Raw genomic sequence first — 21931 nt, forward strand, 5'->3', positions numbered from 1 at the left:
GACCATGTTTTCTGAGAGAGGGTACCCCACCAATTTATTGGAACCTATTTTGAGAGATGTTTTAGACCAATGGGGAAACAAATATAAACCACTTTTAGGCAATGGGGTGAGAAACATAATATCTGGTAGAGATCAAAAAGCAGAAGAATTAGATTCTAACATACATTCCAATACAGAATAAGTAGATTTTAACTACACCTGCATTATACAGCATTGCCCACTTTCTAATAGAGTTAAAAATGTCCTATATAAAAATTGAGGCATTTTCAAGACCAATAGTAACATATATGAGAAAGTGGGTACACAACCCACTTTTTCCACTTAGGTGGGCATTAATTTGAAAACTAGTCTAGAGAGAGTTGGAGGTGTTAAACTCAATTTAGGTGAAAACACTATACCTTGTGGGCTATGCTCACAATGCCAACATATTTTGCAGGTTTCACCTATTATTTTAAATAACATGGTTGAGAATATTCTATACTTAAAAAAGGGGAATTGCCATACGAGTAGGTTAGTATATATTACCCTATGTAACACCTGTAGTGGATTCTACATTGGTAAAACTGAGAGGGCCCTCAAATGTAGGATTTACGAACATTTCTAAGAGATAAAAAAATAAAAAAGAGACGAATGCTCTTTATAGGCATTCTATAGTTTGTGAAGGCTATACAGGGTTTAAATTTGGTATCATTGACACTGCTGAACTTGATGGTAGAGGGGGAGATTGGAAAAACTGTTTGGTTAAGAAAGAGTTAATGTGGCAGCTTAGATTAGCTTCAAACTTTCTTTGCTGGTCTGAATGATTATTTATCTATTTTACCAGTATTAAAAGAAAGGGCTAATATATTAAAACAGCCCAAAAAATAAAAAACATACCTGGATATGTGGATAAGAGTATATATAAAATGTTAATATATATGTATGTACAACATTATTTGCATACTTATTTATTTGGAAATATACTATTGGTACATTTTAATACTGTGTTTTTAACTGTGGCACAAATGAGGTATATTGCTTTAAGAATCAATTATTTAGTTATTAGTTAAACATTTGAATTTGGAGAGTATATAAGCTTAATTAATTTGTTTCACTGTGTTCTGCGGAAGTCATTCTTTGGTTGATGAAAGCGCTTAACCAATTTTATCTGTTGAGCATTTTATTGTTTGGCTATTAAACTACTTGTCTGGCAGTCCTTGTAGTGCATTTTTGTTTTTGTTTTGGTGAAATTCATGCACCATCTCACCGGTTTTAATTTTTGGACATTTGGGTAGATTCCCAAAGCTATGGTTGGGAGGAGGAATTTAAATAGCATTATGACCAGCTATAAGGCCCTGCAAGACAGCAGTGGCAAACCCAGCTCTGGATTTAGAGAAAATTGGCAAATGATAATGCTTGGTGAAAGTATGTACAGAACTCCAGGTAGCAGCTTCTAGGATGTCCCTGGATGGGACGCCTCTGAGAAAGGCTGTAGAGGTAGTTGCAGCCCTAGTGGAGTGAGGTCTGATCCCCTGGGGGATAGGTTTTCCATGGTGCTTATAGCAGAAATTAATGCAATGGCCTATCCATTTAGAAATGGTTTGCTTTGAAATAGCCTTTCCCTCTGCCCCTGCAGCAAATGCCACCAGCAGTTGTTCAGATTTCCTTTGAGGTTTAGTCCTGTCCAAGTAGAATCTAAGTTGTCTGTGCACATCTAAGGAATGCAGTATCCATTCCCCTTTGTTCTGTGGATTGGGAAAGAAAGTTGGCAAATGAGTGGACTAATTAATAGCCACACTGGATACCACCTTGGGCATGAAGGATGGATTGGTTCTGATGGACACCCTGTCCGCATGAAAGATGATGAAAGGCTCCACTGCCATAAGGGCCTGTAATTCAGATACCCTTCTAGCTGAAGTGATTGCTAAAAGGAAAGCTGTTTTCCAAGAAAGAAATTTTAATTCCACAGTAGGAGCTGGCTAGAAAGGAGGTACAGTGAGTTTCTCCAAAACAAAGTTAAGGTCCCAGGCAGGGGTTGGAGCTCTCCTGGGTGGTTTCAAATTTTTGGCCCCTCTGAGGAACTGCTTGAGCAGTGGATGAGAGAAGACGGGAGGTTATTTGTTATAGTGAGCTGAAATGGCTGAGGCGTGGATTTTAATGGAGGAAAAAGACAGGCCCTTGTGAAGCATCTCAGTTAAGTATAGTAAAAGCGGAGGTAAATTGGGCGCTGCTGTGCTCATCCCTTGAGATTGGTTCCAGGCAGAGAATCTTTTCCATTTTTCAGCATAAGATTTTCTAGTACTAGGCCTCCTTGCCTCTAAAATGATATCAATCACAGGTTTACTGAGGGATGGTAAAGGGGAGATTAGGTAATTAGCCAGGCTTCAAGGCTCTGTGTTAGAAGCTGAGGGTGAAAAATCTGGTTCTCCTGCTGGGACAACAGGGAAGGAGTCTGAGGCAGGTGCCATGGGCATAACCATAACACACTGCGCAGGAGGGAATACCAGTGTTGGCGTGGCCAGTCAGGAGCAATCAAACTCATCTTTGGTTTGTCCTGTTTGATTTTTAGAAGTACTTTGGAGAGCAGAGGCAGAAGGGGGAAGGCATAGACTGATAGGTTTTTCCGGCTGAAGGATAGAGCATCCACTTTCCAGGCTTGTTCGTAGGGAGACGTTGTACAAAATTTGTCCAATTGGTAGTTCTGGGGAGAGGCAAATAGGTCTATATCTGTTCTCCCCATTTGCTTGTCAACATGTTGAAAATCTTTGGTTCCAGTTTCTACTAGTGTGGGTCCATGAGGTTTCTGCTTAGGCCGTCTGCCAGTGTATTTAATTTTCCTGGCAGGAACTGAGCTTGTAGGTGCACTTGGTAGCTCAAGGCTGTGTTCCACAATGCCATGGCTAGTCTGCAGATGGGGTAAGAATGTGTACCCCCCTGCTTGTTTATGTACCACATAACAGTGGTGTTGTCCGTCTTTACCATTACTTGTCCTGGAAGAATGTGGTCCTTGAAGGCTGTCAGAGTATTCTGTACAGCTAACATTTCTTTTTGATTGATATGCAGGTGCATTTGACTTGGGTTCCATTTGCCCTAAATGCACTTTCCTGCCAGGTGAGCCCCCCCATGCATAGTCTGCTGCGTCTGTTGTTAGGTTTTAGGTGGCAGGGTGTGGTGTGAAAGGTAGTCCCTTGTTTTGGTGGCAGGCCTCTGCCCACCAAAGAAACTCTAGGCGTAGGCAAGAAATGACATAAATCATTGCATCTAGATCCTGGGAATGTTGACACCATAGGCTTTTTAGATACCACTATAGTTTCCTCATATGCAGTCTCACATATGGAATTAGAAGAATGTAGGAGGCTATGAACCCCAAGGCTTGCTGTATTTGTCTTGCAGATAACAGGGTTTTTGTGGCCACTTGTTTGAAGTAGGTTGTCAAATGAATTTGTTTCTCTGGCGTGAGGTGAGCCATCTGGGAAGTTGTATTCAAGCTTGCTCCCAGGAATATAATTTGTTGACAGGGTACCAGGTGAGATTTCTTTTTGTTTATGGTGTGCCCCAGACATTTTAGAACCCGTTGTACAAAGGCCAGATGATTCAAAAGTATGTCCTGGCTTTCTGCTTGAATTAGACAATCATCCAGGTATGGGTATATTTGAATATTTCTTTGCCTACAAAATGCAATAACTGGAGCTAGGCACTTTGTGAATACCCTGGGAGCAGTAGATAAGCCAAAGGGCAGTGCAGAGAACTGATAGTGTGTGTAGCCTGCTTTGAAGGGAAGGTATCTTCTGCAAGATTCCCTGATTGGGATATGCAGGTATGCTCCTTTTACATCTAGTGTTGCCAACCAAGCTTCTTTGCCTAGCATAGGAAGCAACTGGTGAAGAGTCAGCATCTTGAATTTTGGAATCTCCAAAAAGGTGTTTAGAGTAGACAGGTCCAGGATAAGACTCCATGAATTGTCTTTTCTGGGTACCAGGAAAAGTCTCGAGTAGAAACCTTGTCCCTTTTCCTCTTCTGGTACCAACTGAATAGCTGCCATGCTTTAGAGAGAAAGTACTTGTTTTTGGGCCTCTGCTCACTGATTTGGGGTAGGTCCGGCCACCTGTTTAGTGTTGGCAACGTGTGGAAGTGAAATCTGTATCCCTGGGACACTATATTTAAAACCCATTTGTCCTGGGTAGTAAGTTCCCAATTCTTTGCATGAAGAACAATCTTTCCCTCCAAAGGGGCAGTCAGTTAATAAGTGCTTGGAAATTTAAAAGGAAGTCATTGAGACAGTTTACCATAGGGGGGAGTCTTATTACTCCCAGATTTGGAAGTGGAGGCCCCCCACTGCTTAGTCCTGTGTGTCCCCTGGGACTGAAACTTGGAGTTCCTGCTGTGTCTGGGTTTGGCTTGAGAAGACCTGGAAGGGGCTGGAAAGGACCAATTTTTAGAGGGCCAGTGCCTACTAAATCTAGGAGGTTGAACTTGTAAGAAATCTTTAATAGTTTGCATAGATTTAGCTTTATCTTGCAACTTTTTAAGAACTTCCTCAGCCTTGGTGCCAAACAGGCGGTCCTGATTTAAGGGAGCATCCAACAATTTAGCTTTAACATGATCAGTTAAAGATTGCTCCTTAAGCCAAGCCAAGCATGCCTTCTGAGCACAGACCCAGTAACAGCAGCCCTGCAAGAGGCCTCTAATAAATCAAAACCACATTGCAAAGTATGTTTTCTAACCTGTTCAGCAGAATGCATTAAATCCTGTAATTCTTTATTTCCCACACAATCAGGAATCAACATCATTTTCTGTTAAAGCAATCCAATAACACGTTGCTGATACTTTAACATATGAAACTGGCAGTTTAAAGCCCTGATGGCCAAGGCTGCAGAAGTGTAAACCTTCTTACCCCATCTATCCAACACTCTGGAGTCTCTATCAGAAGGGGTAAGATTTTTAGCAGTAGAAGCCTTAATGCCCTTGGGCTGCTGAGAAATAGTCTCTGGATCCGCAATAGGATTTTTAAAAAGGAACTTGTGTGACTCAGGGACCTTGTAGTATCTGTCAGGTTTTCTGGGAGCAGGAGGCAAGGAATCAGGGGCCAAACTAGATTCTGAAAAAGCATCATCAACAATGTCTAGTAGAGGAGGGATAGCTAAAGGCCTATGCTGAGGCAGGAGTAAGAAATCCCTGAGCCTCTTTTCTGAATAATAAAAATCCTGGTTTTCCCAGTGGAAATGCTCTCTTAGAGTATGCAAGGTTTCACCAAAAGAAAAATCCTCTGGAGGGGAAGCAGGGGGAATAGAGTCCTATTCATCAGAATCCTCATAAGTAGATAAGGGCAAATCCAGATCATCAGAAGAATCAGAAAAAACAGAATCCTGATCAGAAGATTCATAAACAAGTTCAGTCCTAAACCTCTTAGAGGGGGGGGGGGGGGGGTTGGCTACCACTGATTAGGGTTATTAGATCTTCAGCCATTCTTATCATTTGTTTTGTAGGCAAGAAGCCTGAGCATGTGGCCTGGGCGTCAGTTTTTTAGGCATGGTTCAAGATTTAGGCCTAAGGGAAGAAGGAGGTGTCAGTTTAATATGCAAGTCCATAGGCCTGAATACACCCTTAGAAGCCGGACCCATCCAAGGCAGAGACATCCGCAGGTTCCATAGTTGAAGCATCTCGCAGCATACCGGACTCCGAATGGATCTCAGTCGAGGCCTGCGAATCAGAAGTAGCGGGTATCAGGGGCTGCGAAAGTGCCTCATTGAGTACCAGCAAACTGGTGACTGGCTTAGAAGTGTCCTCGGCAGTTTTGGACCTCGGCGGCATGTCTCTGTCTTTATCTTTGCATTTTTTCGGAATCCCGGTAGTCGGATGGCTAACCAATGACATTTCTGGATAATTAAACCAAGAACCGAAATATTTAGAGGCAAAAATATACTGGTGATGGATAGTGCGCTGATTAAATAAAGCACAAAACCAACAGCAAGGTACGTCGTGGTCAGAGCCTAGGCAAGGAATACAGTACGAATGAAAATCTTTATGAGGTATTTGCTTTCCACAAGTAATGCAATTATTAACTTTTACTGACATCGGTAAGGAGCAAGAAAAAGTTTCCCCCAACGGGGTACTTAGCTTTAGTTAAAGACTTCAGTTCTGAAACTCGAAAATGTAAATTTCAGGAGTCAGCTGACCGGCACTTGCGAACTGCTTCTACTTCGGGCACTGCACAGCAAGAAAGACTGATGTAATGGTGTCGGCTGCATGTTTTATACCCCTGACGACCTGACGTCATGGAAGAAGGGACAGCAACCAACGGAGGACCCAAGACATCAGGCTGACTGAGGGCTACCTGCAAGCAGATAACCCAAATGTAATGACAGCAACATTGAAACACGAAGAACATTGGAGAGATTAGGTAATTAGTCAGGCTGCCAGGTTCAGGGTTTGAAGCTGAGGGTGCAGAATCTGGCTCTCCTGCTGTGACAGCAGGGTAGGGTCTGAGGCAGGTGCCATGGAGCCAGCAGTGACACACTGCACAAGAGGGGGTACCAGTGTTGGCATGGCCAGTCTGGAGCAATCAGTATCATCCTTGGTTTGTCCTGTTTGATCTTTAGTAGTACTTTGGAGAGGAGAGGCAGAGGAGGAAAGGCATAAACAGCTGAAGGATAGAGCATCCACTTTCCAAGCTTGTTTGTGGGGAGTCCTTGTGCAGATTTTGTCCAATTGGTAGTTCTGAGGGGAGGCAAATAGGTCTATATCTGAGCTCCCCCATTTGTTTATCAACATGCTGAAAGTATTTGGTTCCAGTTTCCACTCGTGTGGGTCCATGAGATTTCTGCTTAGTTCGTCTGCCAGTGTATTTAGTTTTCCTGGCAGGAATTAAGCCTGTAGAAGCACTTGGTAGCTCAAGGCTGTGTTCCACAGAGCCATGGCTAGTCTGCAGAGGGGGTATGAATGGGTACCCCCCTGCTTGTTTATGTACCACATAACAGTGGTGTTGTCCATCTTTACCATTAATTGTCCTGGAAGAATGTGGTCCTTGAAGGCTGCCAGAGCATTCTGTACAGCTAACATTTCTTTTTGATTGATATGCAGGTGGATTTGACTTGGGTTCCAATTGCCCTGAATGCACTTCTCTGCCAGGTGAGCCCCCCATGCATAGTCTGATGCATCTGTTGTTAGGGTTTGGGTGGCAGGGGGTACAGTGAATGGTAGTCCCTTGTTTTGGTGGCTGGCCTCTGCCACCAAAGCAGCTCTAACTGTAGGCAAGGTATGAATCATTGCTTCTAGATCCTGATAATGGTGACACCATAGGCTTTTTAGATAGCATTGTAGTTTCCTCATATGCAGTCTTGCATATGGAATTAGTAGAATGCAGGAGGCAATGAACCCCAAGGCTAGCAGTATTTGCCTTGCAGATAGCAGGGTTTTTATTGGCCATTAGTTGGAAGTAAGTGAGGAAAGCCATCTGGGAATTTGTGTTCAAGCTTGCTTCCAGGAATATAATTTGTTGACAGGGTACAAGATGTGATTTCTTTTCGTTTATGGTGTACCCCAGACAAGTTATCACCTTTTGTACAAATGCCAGGATGATTCAAAAGTATGTCCTGGCTTTCTGCCTGAATTAGACAATCGTCCAGGTATGGGTATATGTGAATATTTCTTTGCCTGCAAAATGCTATGTTCAGAGGTAGGTTCATAGGTAGGTACTAGGCTATTGGCCCTGGGGCCTATACAAACCCAGCCAAAAAGGTACCCTGGCTTTTGCCACCCAAGAAAATTATTTTCCTGTGCCACTGTGGAGCAGAGCCACAGAGGTGATCCTCGGGGTGAATTTCCTATTTCCCATCCAATCATCAAGATTTTTCTTGAAGAGTGCTAATGAGGAGCTTTGTTTGATATAGATAGGTAGTTTATTCCAGAGTATGGGAAGTCTCTGGGACAGGAATCTATCCCTCCAGCATGTTCTGTTTATTGTGGTTGTGGTGACAAGGTTTAGGTCCCTAGAGCTTATAGCTTGGAGGGATTGGGATTTCTTTAAGTGGAGCATTGGAGCATAGGTTCATAGGTTCATACTAGGCTATCTGTCCTAGGGCATTTATAAGCCTAGCCAGAATGTGTTTGGCTTTCGCCACCCATTTTAAATTAATTATGCTATGCCCTTTTTCGAGGTTAGTATACTGTGCCTCTGTCTAACAGTGACACAGAAGTGATACCCGGGTTAAACCTACAATCTCCCATCCACTCATCAAGATTCCTCTTGAAGAGAGTCAATGAGGGACTCTGCCTAACCTGGACTGGGATTTTATTCCAGAGTGAAGGGAGCCTCTGGGTTATGAATCTGTCCCTCCAGCATGTCCTATTTATTTCAGTGCTGAGGTTCAAGTCTCTCCAGCGCGTAGCTCGATGGGATTTGGATTTTCTGAGGTGCAGCATGTCCATTAATTCTGGGTTGGACATGGCTTTATACGTCAGGCACAGATCTCCCCTGAACAGGCGGTATGCCACTGAGCTGGAGTTTCTTTAACTGGGCAGCATATGGCATCTGTTTGAGCCCTTTGATCCTCTTGGTGAGGTACTTTTGGGGTCTTTCCAGTTGCTGCAGGTGTCTGGTAAGGAACATAAAAGGGGCATTGTACTCAATTATGGGCCTGATGAGGGATGAGTAAAGAGGCATGATGACCTCCCCTGATCTAGATGCGAGTCCCTTCATGATTAGGTGGGCTATATAAAATGTTTTTCTAACCACTTTGGCCACATGGTTGTCAAATGAGAGACTGCTATCAACTTGGGTCCCCAGGTCCCTAATTACTTCTTCTGTACTTGATGGATTACCACCTATGTGGTAATTTGTGGGCACTTTGTTTTTGCCAAAGGGGATGACTATAAGGCCCTTTTGGAGCATGCTTGTGTCGGCTGGAGAGTCGATTATGGTGCCTAGTTTGCAGTCATCTATGAACTTGGTCAGCCACAGTCCTTCCGTGTTGGCCTGTACCTCCGAGAAATATATACTGAACAAGAGAGGTCCCAGGACCGAGCCTTGTGGGAAGCCACTTGTAACTGGTTTGGAGTCTGACATGGCTCCAGCAATTCTAACCATGTGGGTTCTGTCCTTGAGCCAGTTTGCAACCCATCTAGTGACATAGGGGTTTATATTTAAGCTGGTGAGCTTATCTATAATGCCCGAGTGGGGTATTGTATCGAAGGCTTTTGCGAGGTCCAGGTAGGCTGTGTGGACCACCTTCCCCTCATCAATGGCCTTGGTGACTGTTTCAAAGAAATCAACCAGGTTTAAGAGGCAGGATCTGCCCTTAACAAAGCCGAACTGGGTAGGATCCAGTGTCTGTAGGCCCCAATATCTTTATTTATGAGGTCCATGATGATCCTTTCCATAGCTTTGCAGACCAAGCTAGTCAGGCTTATGGGGCGATAGTTTCCAGGATCCGTTGAGGCACCACCTTTGTGGAGAGGGACCACTGTTGCTGTACGCCACTCTTTGGGTACATATCCTGTAGTAAGGCTGAGATTGAACAGTAGTTTTATGTTTGGGTTTAGCTCTTCTTGGAGTTCATGTAGGACGCAGCCTGGGACACCATCTGGTCCCATTGATGCTGTGTTTTTTGCTTTGGAGAGGGCGGCTCTTACCTGAGCATCTGAGATGTCGGGGGCAGCACTCTGCTGGGATAGATATTTACCCTTTTGGTGGGGAGGGAGAAGTTTGCGCTGAACCTGTCAGCTAGGATGTTGGCAATGTCTGTGGGTTCAGTGTATTTTTTGTCATTTTGGACTAATTCTGAGCATATCTGGGAATTCCCACCCAGGTTCCTAACATAACTAAAGAAAGCTTTGTGATTATCCTTAGTGCCCTGTGCAATTTTTCTCTCAAAGCTGGCCTTAGACCCAAGGTCTCTTATCACACTTTCGGTGTTAAGTATACTACCGCCTATGTTGTAGTTCATGGGTACAGAGTTTTTACCAAAGGGGATGACAATGCACTTTTTGGCATTGAGCTTGAGGCCATGGCTTTGACACCAGGCATCTGTCTCAGTGAGTCCCTTTTGTAGGATGTTCACATCGTTAGGAGTTTTAATTATGGCTCCTAGTTTGCAGTCATCTGCAAACTTCATTAGCCAAAGACCTTCTGCATTAGCCTGTACTTCAGAGAAGTAGATACCAAACAGGAGAGGCCCAAGGACTGAACCCTGTGGTACTCCACTTGTCACTGGTCTGAAGTAAAATTTGGAGTCTGCTACTTTCACAGTATGGGTTCTGTCAGTGAGCCAGTTGGCAACCTATCTTGTGACATAGGGATGTATACCTAGTTTAGTGAATTTATCTATAACTCCAGAGTGGGGGATGGTGTTGAAAGCCTTGGCAAGATCTAGATAGGCTGTGTGAACCACCTTACCCTTGTCAATGACTTGGGTGACTGCTTCAAAGAAGTCTATCAGTTTAGGAGACATGATCTGCCTTTTACAAACCCGAACTGGGTGGGGTCCAGAGTTTGGAGATTACCAATATCTTTGTTCATAGGTTCATAGGCTAGTACTACGCTAACTGCCCTTGCGAGCCATTTTATGCCTAGCCAGTTATCCCCTGTGAGATTCAAACCCTGTACCTTGTGTTTGCAAGGCAAACACCTTAACCATTAGGCCACCCTCCCAACCCAAAAATAAACAGCCTTTGCAATGCTCAAACCCAGGACCCTGTACACTATAGCCAAAGTGATTTACCACTAAGCCATGTCAGATACAAGTTTCATGATAATACATTCTATGGCCTTGCAGACCAGGCTCATCAGGCTAATGGGGCAGTAGTTCCTGGGGTCCGTGGTGGCTCCCCCCTTGTGGAGTGGGATAACCATCGCTGTGCACCATTCAGCAGGAACAAAGCCTGAGGTGAGGCTATGATTGAACATGGTACTTAGGTGGGGGTGCCAGTTTGTTCTGTAGTTCATGTAGAATGCAGCCTGGGATGTTGTCTGGTCCCATGGATGCTGTGTTCTTGGCTTTGGAGAGTGTGGTTTTTACCTGTGCTGCCATGATTACAGGAACTTTGCATTCTTCTGGTAAAAAGATGGGCTCTTTAGGGGGTGAGAGGGGGGTAAAGTTAGCCCTGAGCCTATCTGCCAGGATGTTGGCAATATCAGTTGGGTCTGTATATTTAGTGCCATTGTGCTGTAACTCAGAGCAGATCTGAGTGTTGCCATTGAGATTCTTGACAAAGCTATAGAATGCTTTGTGGTTGTCTTTAGAATCAGTGGTGATTTTGTTTTTGTAGCTAGCTTTGGAGGACTTTATCAGGGATTGCAGCTTCTTACTGAGGCTGACCAGGGAGCTCCTCCACTCATGGGATTTTACTTTCTTTTGCAACAGTTTCTTCCTTCTGTTGTACAGTTTGTTTATGGCAGGGGACCACCAGATTGGCTTCCTTTTTTTGGAGGATAGCGTCTTGGTTCTGTTTGGGATAGCACGATCCATGCACTCATGTAAGTGCTTATAAAGTGCAATTGTGTAGGATTCAGTAGTCGTAACGGTATTATCCATCTGCATGGGTGTCATGAAGTTCACCACTTCTGTCTGAAGAAGCATGAAGTTGCCTTTGGAGAAATGTTTTACCTTGGTTTCCGTAATGGGGGGTGGGGGCAGGATGTGGATATCTAGGGTAATTAGCTTATGGTTGGATCGGACCAATGAGGCGTTGACTTCAGGTGTGGAGCACCGGTCACTCATGTTGGTAATGACTAGATCTAGGATATTGTTGCCCTGGTGGGGGTATGGATAAGATGATCCAGGGCATTGGAGTTTATGAATTCCAGAAAGCGTTGAGTGAAGGAGTTGGTACAGGAATAGTTTTCCCAGTTAATGGTGGGGTAGTTGAAATTGCCCATTATTAGGGTGTTTGGTTGAACCCTAATATTTTCCAGTACATCAAGAAAAGAGGAGTGGGAATCCTGGGGCATGGTGGGTGATCTGTAGCAAAGCTACAATTTGGATTGCAGTTTTGCCCAGAGTTAGTTGTACTTGGATAACCTCGGCTGCATTATGCTGAGCAATTAGCCTAGAGGTGTGGATATCCTTAATGAATATGGACACACCCCCGCCTTTGGTGTTCCGGTCCAGGTTACATGGACGAAAAGTGTGGTATGAGTTATAGCCTGGTAGTGCAGGGGTGCTCTCTGGAGCCTTGAAGCAGGTCTCAGTCATTACACAGATATGGATGTTCTCCATTTTAAGGAGTTTCTCGAGTGAGTGCACTTTGAGATTTAGACTTCTAGCATTGAGTAGCATCACCCTCAGTTTTTGCTTGCCTGTTCCTGTTACAGTGGTGAATTTGTCATTTGAACCTTGCCCAAAAAAGACACTATAGGGACGGCAAGAACCTTAGCCAGTATCCAGAATCCCAGGGGTGACAGGTGCATGCCATCTCTGGCAAAGCATCGTGGTCTGTCGACCATGTCATCCCAGGCAGACAGATACTGGATCCCTTCAGAATGGCAGCAAAAGCTTAGCCAATTGTTGAAGTCAATCATTTTGTCCTTGTACTGCAGCATCATTCTGGGTGATGGCAGAATACTACTCAGGGCTAGGGTCATACCTGCCTGGGCTACAAGATTGGAGAACTCTTCCATGTCTCTTTTCATGTAGTCCAGGGAGGTATGGCTCAGGTCATTCACACCAACATGGACAATGACAGTGTCATATTTGTACTTGTTGTGGCGTGACCTGAGTGCGTGGGTTATGTGACGGATTCTGGCACCCGACCGGCAGCTGACAGTAACCTTCTCCTTGTTTAGCCTGGTGAGTGGGACATCAGTGTGCCTGACTATAGAGTCACCTATGACTAGTGTGTTGGGTACATTGTTTTGCCTTATTGGCTGTGGTTGAGTGGCACACTGAGTCTGCGGGCATTGTGTCATTTGGGTTGTGTTGGGGGATGGAGGTTGCTTGCGTTTCTGCTTTCGAGGTCTCCGTTTCTTAGATAAATTATTACTGAGAGCCTCCACGAATGTTTTTGTGTTACTATGTGTGAAAGTAGATTTAGTGAGACTGTGATGTGTGGTGTGGTGCAAGTGTTTACCTTCTCCTCTTGACTGTCAAGTTCAGTCTTGATTGGAGAGAGCTTTACCTCCAGTTTGGCTAAATAAGTGCATCTCTCACAGGTTGTAGTGTTGGGTGGTAGGAGGAGAGGGTTGTCTGTGTACATTAAGCAATTTCTACATTACCCCAAGATGCCCAGATTCATCAGATAGACAGGAGAGAACACTGGGAGCTGGCCCTTGGACATGCCTGAATAAAAAAATATTTTCCTCTAAATAAGTGAGGAAAGTGAGTACAAGAGCTGTTTTTCTCTAAGCAAGTGAGGAAAGTAAGTACCAAAACTGTTTTCCTCTAGGTAACGAGGAAGGTTGAGTGCTGTAGTAATTAGTAGGTTATTTAGTGCTTACAAGTTCTGAACAAGTGCTGATCACGAATAAGCAAATTCAAGTGCTTAAACTAAGAATCTGTATCTGGACTAAACTAGTTACAGGAAAGGGGGGAAACAAGTGCAAATGCGGGCTTTTAAATCAAAAAGTTGGGAGAGATGGAAAAACTGCTCAAACGGCCAGTAATTACAATTTCTGGGCCAGAACCACTCCTTATGTGTTAGATAGGTTACCTAATGCTTACCACGCCCACTGATAAGCTAGAAGACTTCCCTCCAACACAGAAAGGTTGGGGGTCTCAGAAGCTTACATACAGTCCTGGATACAGCAAATCTGAATCTGGACTACACTAGTTACAGGAAAGATATATATATATATATATATATATATATATATATATATATATATATATATATATATATATTTATAGACACACACACACACACACACACACACTCACACAGAAAAGTAGCCAAAACAGCAGTAAAAACAATTCAAATGCAGTGCAAGCTAGCACACGAGTATGTAGCAATATTAGACCAAACAGTTTAAAAAATGCAATTAAATTAAAAATGACAAAAAACAAGTGCAGAAGGAATCTATTAGGCAGAAAGAGGTAAAGAGATTGGAGTGGGGGGAGTGTCCCAGATCAAATCTACAGTGGGGGCAGGCAACTGCAAAAACCTCCAAATTTAAACAAAACAAGAATAGGGAGGGTGGGTAGGGGAAAACCAACACCTTCAGCAGAGATCTGAAAAACTATACAGTGAAGCAAAAATAACAGTGCACAACTTTGAAGTCAGCCAGGAATGATATAAAATTAGTCAAACAACAATTACCAGTACACAACTCTGAAGTGCCAGAAAAATATACTCAGCTCTGTATATCTCCAGATAGTTTGAAGAGCACTCTGTCAGGACACAGGAAGGCTCCAGCAATGATATGCAGGCTGTTACTACGAGGGTCTAATTTTATGACTGGAGCTAGGCACTTTGTGAATACCCTGGATGCAGTAGATAAGCCAAAGGGCAGTGCAGAGAACTGATACTGCATGTAGCCTGCTTTGAAGCGTAGGTATCTTCTGCAAGATTCCGTGACTGGAATGGGCAGGTAGGCTTCCTTTAAATCTAGTGTTGCCAACCAGGCATCCTTGCCTAGCATAGGAAGCAACTGGTGAAGAGTTAGCATTTTGAATTTTGGAATCACCATAAAGGTGTTTAGGATAAAAAGGTCCAGGATAGGATGCCATGAGTTGTCTTTTCTGGGTACCAGGAAAGGTCTTGAGTAAAAACCTTGTCCCTTTTCCTCTTCTGGTACAGTTTGAATTGCCTTTATGCTTAAGAGAGAGAGTACTTGCTTTTGAGCCTCTGCCCACTGATTTGGGGGTAGATCTGGCCAACCGTTTGGGGTTGGTAACGTGTGCAAGTGAAATCTGTATCCTTGGGAAACCATATTTAAAACCCATTTGTCCTGCGTAATGAGTTCCCAGTTTTTTGCCTGCAGCATAATCTTTCCCCCTAAAGGAGCATTCAGTTGAGAAGTGCTTGGAAGTTTTAAAGTTAAATCATTGAGGCAGCTTATCATAGGGGGGAGTCTTACTACTCCTTGATTTGGAAGTGGGAGCTCCCCACTGCTTAGTCCTGTGCGTACCCTGGGACTGAAGCCTGGGTGTTCTGCTGGTTCTGGGTTTAGACTGAAAAGGCCTGAAAGAGGCAGGAAAGGACCAATTCTTAGAGAGCCAATGCCTACTGAATCTTGGCGGCTGTACTTGTAGGAAATCTTTAACAGTTTGCATAGACTTAGCTTTTTCCTCCATCTTTTTAAGAACTTCTTCTGCTTTGTTACCAAACAGGCAGTCCTGATTTAAGGGAGCATCCAGCAATATAGCTTTAACATGATCAGGCAAAGATTGCTCCTTAAGCCAAGCATGACTTCTAAGTACAGACCCAGTGATAGCAGCCCTGCAAGATGCCTCTAGTGAATCAAAACCACACTGCAAAGTATGTTTTCCAACCTGCTCAGCAGACTGCATTAAATCCTGTAAATCCTTATTTTCAGCACAGTCAAGAATCAACATCATTTTCTGTTTAAGCAATCCAATAATATGCTGCTGATACTTTAACATATGAAACTGGCAGTTTAAGGCCCTTATGTCCACGGTTGCAGAAGTGTATACCTTCTTACACGATCTATCCAGTGCCCTCGAATCTCTGTCAGAGGGGGTAGGATTTGTGGCAGTAGTAGCCTTAATGCCCTTGGGTCCCTGTGAAATGGTCTCAGGATCCACAGTAGGATTTTTAAAAAGGAACTTGTGAGAGTCAGGAACCCTGTAATATCTATCAGGTTTTCTGAGAGCAGGAAGTAAAGAGTCAGGGGCCAAGCTAGATTCTGAAAAGGCATCATCAACAATGTCTAGTACAGGAGGGATAGCTAAAGGCCTGTGTTGGGGCAAGAGTAAGAAATCCCTAAGCCTCTTTTTAGAATCAGAGTAATCCTGGCTTTCCCAGTGAAAATGCTCCCTAAGAGTATGCAAGGTTTGACCAAAAGAAAAATCCTCTGGGGAGGGCAGAGGGAATGGAGTCCTCTGCATCAGAATCCTCATAGGTAGATAAGGGTAAATCCTGGTCATCAGTGGAAACAGAAATTTCAGAATCTTGGTCAGAAGTATCATAAGCAAATTCAGTCCTAGGTCTCTTAGAGGGGGAAGGCTGGCTTCCCCTGATTAAAGTAATAAGGTCTTCAGCTATTCTTATCATTTGTTTTTTAGACATAGAGGCCTGACCATGATTTTCTAGGCACGGTTCGACTTTTAGGCCTTGAAGAAGAAGAAGATGGCATAGGTTTAATATGCAAGTCAGTAGGCCTGAATACACCGTCAGAAGCCGGTGCCTGCACAGCGCCTCCTGACCCATCCAAGGTAGAGACATCCACAGGTTCCACAGGTGAAGCATCTCGTGGCATACCAGACTCCGAATAGGTCTCAGTAGAGGCCTGCGAATCTGAAGTAGCTGGTATTAGGAGCTGTGAAAGTGCCTTACTGAGTACCGGTGAACTGGCAACTAGCTTAAGAGTAGCATTGTCGGCAGCTTTGGACGTAGGCGGTCTGTCTCTGTCTTTATTTTTGTGTTTTTTCAGAATGTCGGTAGTCGGGTGGCTTACTGAAGACATATCTGGATAATTGAACTGAGTACCAAAATATTTAGAGGCATAAATATACCGACAATTAATAGTTTGTTGTTTAAATAAGGCACAAAACCAACAGAGAGGTACACCATGGTTGGGGCCTAGGCAAGGAATACAGTATGAATGAAAATCTTTATAAGGTATTTGTTTTCCACAAGAAATACAATTATTGACTTTTACTGACAATGGTTTAGAGCAAGAAAAAGTTTCCCCAACGAGGTACTTACCTTTAGTTGAAGACTTTGGTTCTGAAACTCGAAAACGAAAATTTCAGGAGCCAGCCAACTGGCACTTCCGAACTGCTTCTGCTTCGGGCACCGCACGGCAAGAAAGACTGAAGTAATGGCGTCAGCTGCATGCTTTATAGCCCTGACTACCTGAAGTCACGGAAGATGAGACAACAACCGACGCAGGATCCAAGACTTTGATAATCAGGCCGACTGAGGGCTACTGCAAGCAGATAACCCAACTGTGATGACTGCAACAGTGAAACATGAAGAACATCTTATTATCATGGAACTTATACACAAAGACACTGGCAACCTTCAAACACTGGACCCCACACACTTTGGGTTTGTGAAGGGCTGATCTTGTCTCCTGAACCTGATGGAATTCTTCAAATCAGTCTCCAGAGCCGTGGATAAGGGTAAGGTGGTCCACACAGCCTATCTGGACCTTGCCAAGGCCTTCAACACCATCCCCCACTCTGGAATCATAGATAAACTTACTAAGTTGGGCACTAATCCCTATGTCACTCGATGGGTTGCCAACTGGCTTACTGAAAAAGTAGCTGACTCCAAATCCAGCTCCAGACAAGTGACAAGTAGAGTAACTCAGGGTTCAGTCCTGGGACTGCTCTTGTTTGGCATCTACTTCTCTGAAGTACAGGCCAACACTAAGAGACTCTGGCTTACAAAGTTCACAGATGACTGCAAACTGGGAGCCATTATTGAATCTCCAAATTATGTGGATATTCTACAAAAGGGCCTAACAGATGCTTGGTGCCAAAACCATGGGCTCAAGCTCAATGCCAAGAAATGTATAGTTATCCCCTCTGGGAAAAAACATGTACCCATGAATTACCACATAGGTGGCAGTACACTAAACACCAAAAGTGTGATAAGAGAGTTAGGGACACAGGTGGACAGTCACAGTGGTCTCACCTTCGATAACCACATCGCCACAACAGTCAGGAAATCCTTCTATGTGGCACACCTCATCACCAAGGGCTTTTCATCCAGAAAAGAAGGAGGTCATTGTCCCACTGTACTCATCCCTCATTAGACCCATTATAGAATACAATGCACCGTTTGGTATGTACCTCTCAAGACATCTGCAACAACTGGAAATGCCACAGAAATACCTCACTAAAAAAAATCACAGGCCTAAAGCAGATGCCCTATGTTGGCCATCTAAAAAAACTCCACCTATACTCTGTCGCATATCGTCTACTCAGTGGCGATCTCTGCTTAACATACAGGGCCATGTCAAACCCAGAGTTGTTGGACATGCTACACTTAAAGAAATCCCAATCCCTCAGAGACACACACTCCATGTATCTAAACCTTGTCATCACAATGAACAAAACATGCTGGAAGGATAGTTTCCTGACCCAGAGACTTCCCAGACTCTGGAATAGACTGCCCATACATGTCAAGCAGAACATCTCTTTGGCCCTCTTCAAAAGGAACCTTGATGATTGGATGGGAGATAGGAAATTCACCCCAGGGATCACGTCAGTCGCCCTGCTAGACAGGGGTCCAGGTAAGTAAATAGTGAGGGAAGAAATAGCCAGGCAATTGTTATGGCTAGGTGTGTATAGGCCCTAGGGCTGATAGCCTAGTACCAACCTATGAAGTTGTAGTACTAAGGGGCTGCTGGTAATGGAGAAGGATTACACAGGCATGTATTTATATTCCACCGAAAATTGCTATAATGGAGCTTAATGAAAATTCTGGGAGAACTAATCAGCTTTCAGCAAGGAATATTACTTATAGGTGGGGACTAGAATTTGATTTGCAACAGTGAAGATGTGTCTGGGGGCCCAGATAGGAAATATAACAAAGCAGGGTAGATTTAAAAAACATATATATGAAAATGTTTGGCATGGAAGATGTGAATTTGGTACCAGGAGTTCAGAGTGAATTTACATATTATTCCCCAAGATACAACAATTGGGCTAGGCTAGACAGAATTTACATTTCACAGGAACATGCACATTTAATTGAAAGTCATGAAATGCACCCAGTAACTATTTCAGATAATGCGCCGAAAATAACTAAAATGAAAACACAAGGTAATGAAATAAAAATGAGACATTGGTGCCTTCCCACCTATCTGTTGAGAAGAGAGAAATTTAAGGAATGGGTAGTGGAAATTATTCATTAGCTTTTTGAGAAGATAGAAATTTCTTCTGAAAATATAGCTAAGGATTGGGATAACATTAAACTGAATTTAAAAATATAAGAAGTAACAAGAATTATTTAGAGGGACTGACAAATGTTACTGCAAAACAGAGGGAATCCCACAGAACAAGAAGCAACTGCAAAATGCTAAACAGAAAATAAGGGATTAGCTTGATAATATGCATGATTTTAGAAAGATTGTTGTTAAGCAACTATTTTTTTATAACTCCAGAGCACAAAAACTTTAAGCACAACAACTTAGGCAACAGAAAGTAGAAAGGACTGTTAGCAAGCTTAGGAAGCCTATAACAAGGAAGATAACAAGGGATCCTGTAGAGGTAGTAGAAATATTTCAGAAATTCTATGAAATTCTGTATAAAGCAGAGAAATATGGAAATCAAGAAAATATACAAATGGAAATGTTTCTGGAAGAATTAAATATGCCAAGGTTAGAAGCAGTTGAGGCTCTATTACTAACAGGATAGGAGGAAATGAGATAAAATGGTAAATGTATAACCAATCTATAGGAAAGTCCCCAGGAACAGATGGTATTCCTGTGGAAGTTTGAAAGCTAGGAAGGAAAAAAAACTGATAAGGATCTGGAAGGTTTTGGTTAACAGAATTTTAAGAGGAGGATAAGTACCAACATCCTGGAAGAAAGCAGTGGTAGCTGTAATACCTAAAGAGGGTAAAGACCCGTCAGGTCCAGCTTCATGCAGCCCATTTCAATCCTAAACCACGATTATAGTGTTTATGTATATAATGTCTAAAGAATGGCAAACATGATGCCAAAATTGAAAGATATGGATCAATGTGGTTTTGTGGAGAGGAGGAAAGCATTTGACAACATTAACAGAACATCAGTGATCCAGAGGGAAGCAGAATGTAAGAAAATACCACTGTTCATTGTGGGTCTTGATGCAGAGAAAGCATTTCACAGAGTAAACTGGGACTTTATAAGAAGGGCAATAGAAGCATTTGCATTCCGTGAAAAAATTCTAAGGTTGATTAGGAGAATATATGAGGGATCAGAGGCGAAAATTAAAGTGGGTGGGGTCCTTTCTGATAATGTCTGCTTGAGCAGAGGAACCAGGCAGGGGTGTTCTCTCTCCCCCCTTTGGTATTTGCATTATATTTAGAATCACTGGTAAAGAAAATAAGAGAAACTCAGAAATTCAAGGATATAACTGGTATGGTAGTTAAGAAAAGCAGAAATTCAAGGATATAACTGGTATGGTAGTTAAGAAAAGCAGAAATTCAAGGATATAACTGGTATGGTAGTTAAGAAAAGCAGGCTGTATTGGCAGATGGTATTATTTTATACCAGACAAAATCAGAAATGGACATTACAGTGTTGTGGTACATTCTGAGATGGTTGCAGATCTTTTCAGGATACAAAATTAATGAAGGTAAAACAAAGGCAATAACAGTAAGTTATGTACCCACACATGAACTGGCTTAGCAATATCCATACCTATGGGGACATGATAAAATTAAATATTTAGGAGCATGGATTAAAAATGATTCTGATGTGACAGCTAAGGATATGTGGGAAGAGACTAAACAAAAGTACAAAAACTGAGAAAATGGAATCTCTGTTATGTGGGCATTGATAGTGAGATACAAGCTGTTAAAATCGTTTGAGTCCCTTTAGTCTTATACACAAGGTCAGGCATATTTTTATCAACCAGAGGAGAAGTTGTGGATAGCAATTAATAAAGAGCTGAATGACTTTATCTGGGAGGGGAAGATGGCAACAGTCAAGTGAGATAAGATGTTTTTTCCAATAAAACAAGGCAGATTGGGATTACCAGATTTGAGTATTTCAAGCAACACAGTAAGGCTCGTATACATAGCCTAAGCAGAAAACTATAATTCAAAGTGGAAAGGGATGATGATGAAATGGGGGGAAGGTCAAGAAACAAGGAGAGACTGGGATTTTGGATGCAGACCTTTAAGGAGAGTAACAATAGTCATACAGAATATTATATTCATAAAGTAGCAGAAAGTATGCTAAGAACTAAGCCAACAGGGGAATGCAGAAAGGAAATTCTGCTGATATGGACAACTGCAATTAGGGATACAGACAATAATCAAGAGGGGACTGGAATTTATTGGAGAAAACTGGCAAAGGAACCAAGATATTGGGAGCAAATAACTAGAGATGGAAAGGTAATAGAAAGGGGAAGACACCAATAATTTGTTTGGACTGCAGATTAGAGTTTGCCTGCCCTATCAAGGATTGATATCAGAGTACAGGCAAAGAGAAAGAAATAGGGGGTCTTAAATGAAAGACCAGCACTGGTAGAGTTTTTAGTACAATCTAGAACAGAAGCTGCTGTTAAGAAAGGAGTAATTAGCACAGCATATATAATATTGCATGATAACTATAACAATCAATCAGAGGAGGTTAGAAAGGATTGGGAAGAGAGACTGGATAAGCAATTCACAGAGAAACAATGGGGGATATATGTTTGTCTCCAAAATATGCAACAAAGTCTAGAAGAATTGGGATCTCTGTTTGAAAGTGTTTACATGGGTATTTTTATATCCCAAGTAGACTCCAAAGAATTTTTTCTCAGGTAGACAGTAAATGTTGGAGGTGTGAAGGAGAAGAAAGAGGTAACTGGGAACATATTTTCTGGGAGTGTACTGATTTGGAAGACTTTAAAGATAATCTGCAGGTTGCTTTGACAGAGTTATTGGGGGAGCAAACTGGTGTATCTAAGGAAATATTTTGTGCTATGACACAGAATCAGAATTGTCTAGACATAATAAGGCTTTACTGAGTCTAATTATGGTGGCTGCCTAAAAAACAATTACTAGAAAATGGAAATCAAAGTCTAAAGCAGCTTTACTAGAAGCAGCAAATATAGAAACAGAGATAAAAGAACTGGAATTGGGATCTTTAGAAAAGGGTAGGAGCAAATTACTTAGGAAAAATGGAAATTGT

This window comes from Protopterus annectens, chromosome 2.part2 (assembly GCF_019279795.1).
Source record: "Protopterus annectens isolate FY-2018-M chromosome 2.part2, PAN1.0, whole genome shotgun sequence".
Classification (NCBI taxonomy): Eukaryota; Metazoa; Chordata; order Ceratodontiformes; family Protopteridae; genus Protopterus; species Protopterus annectens.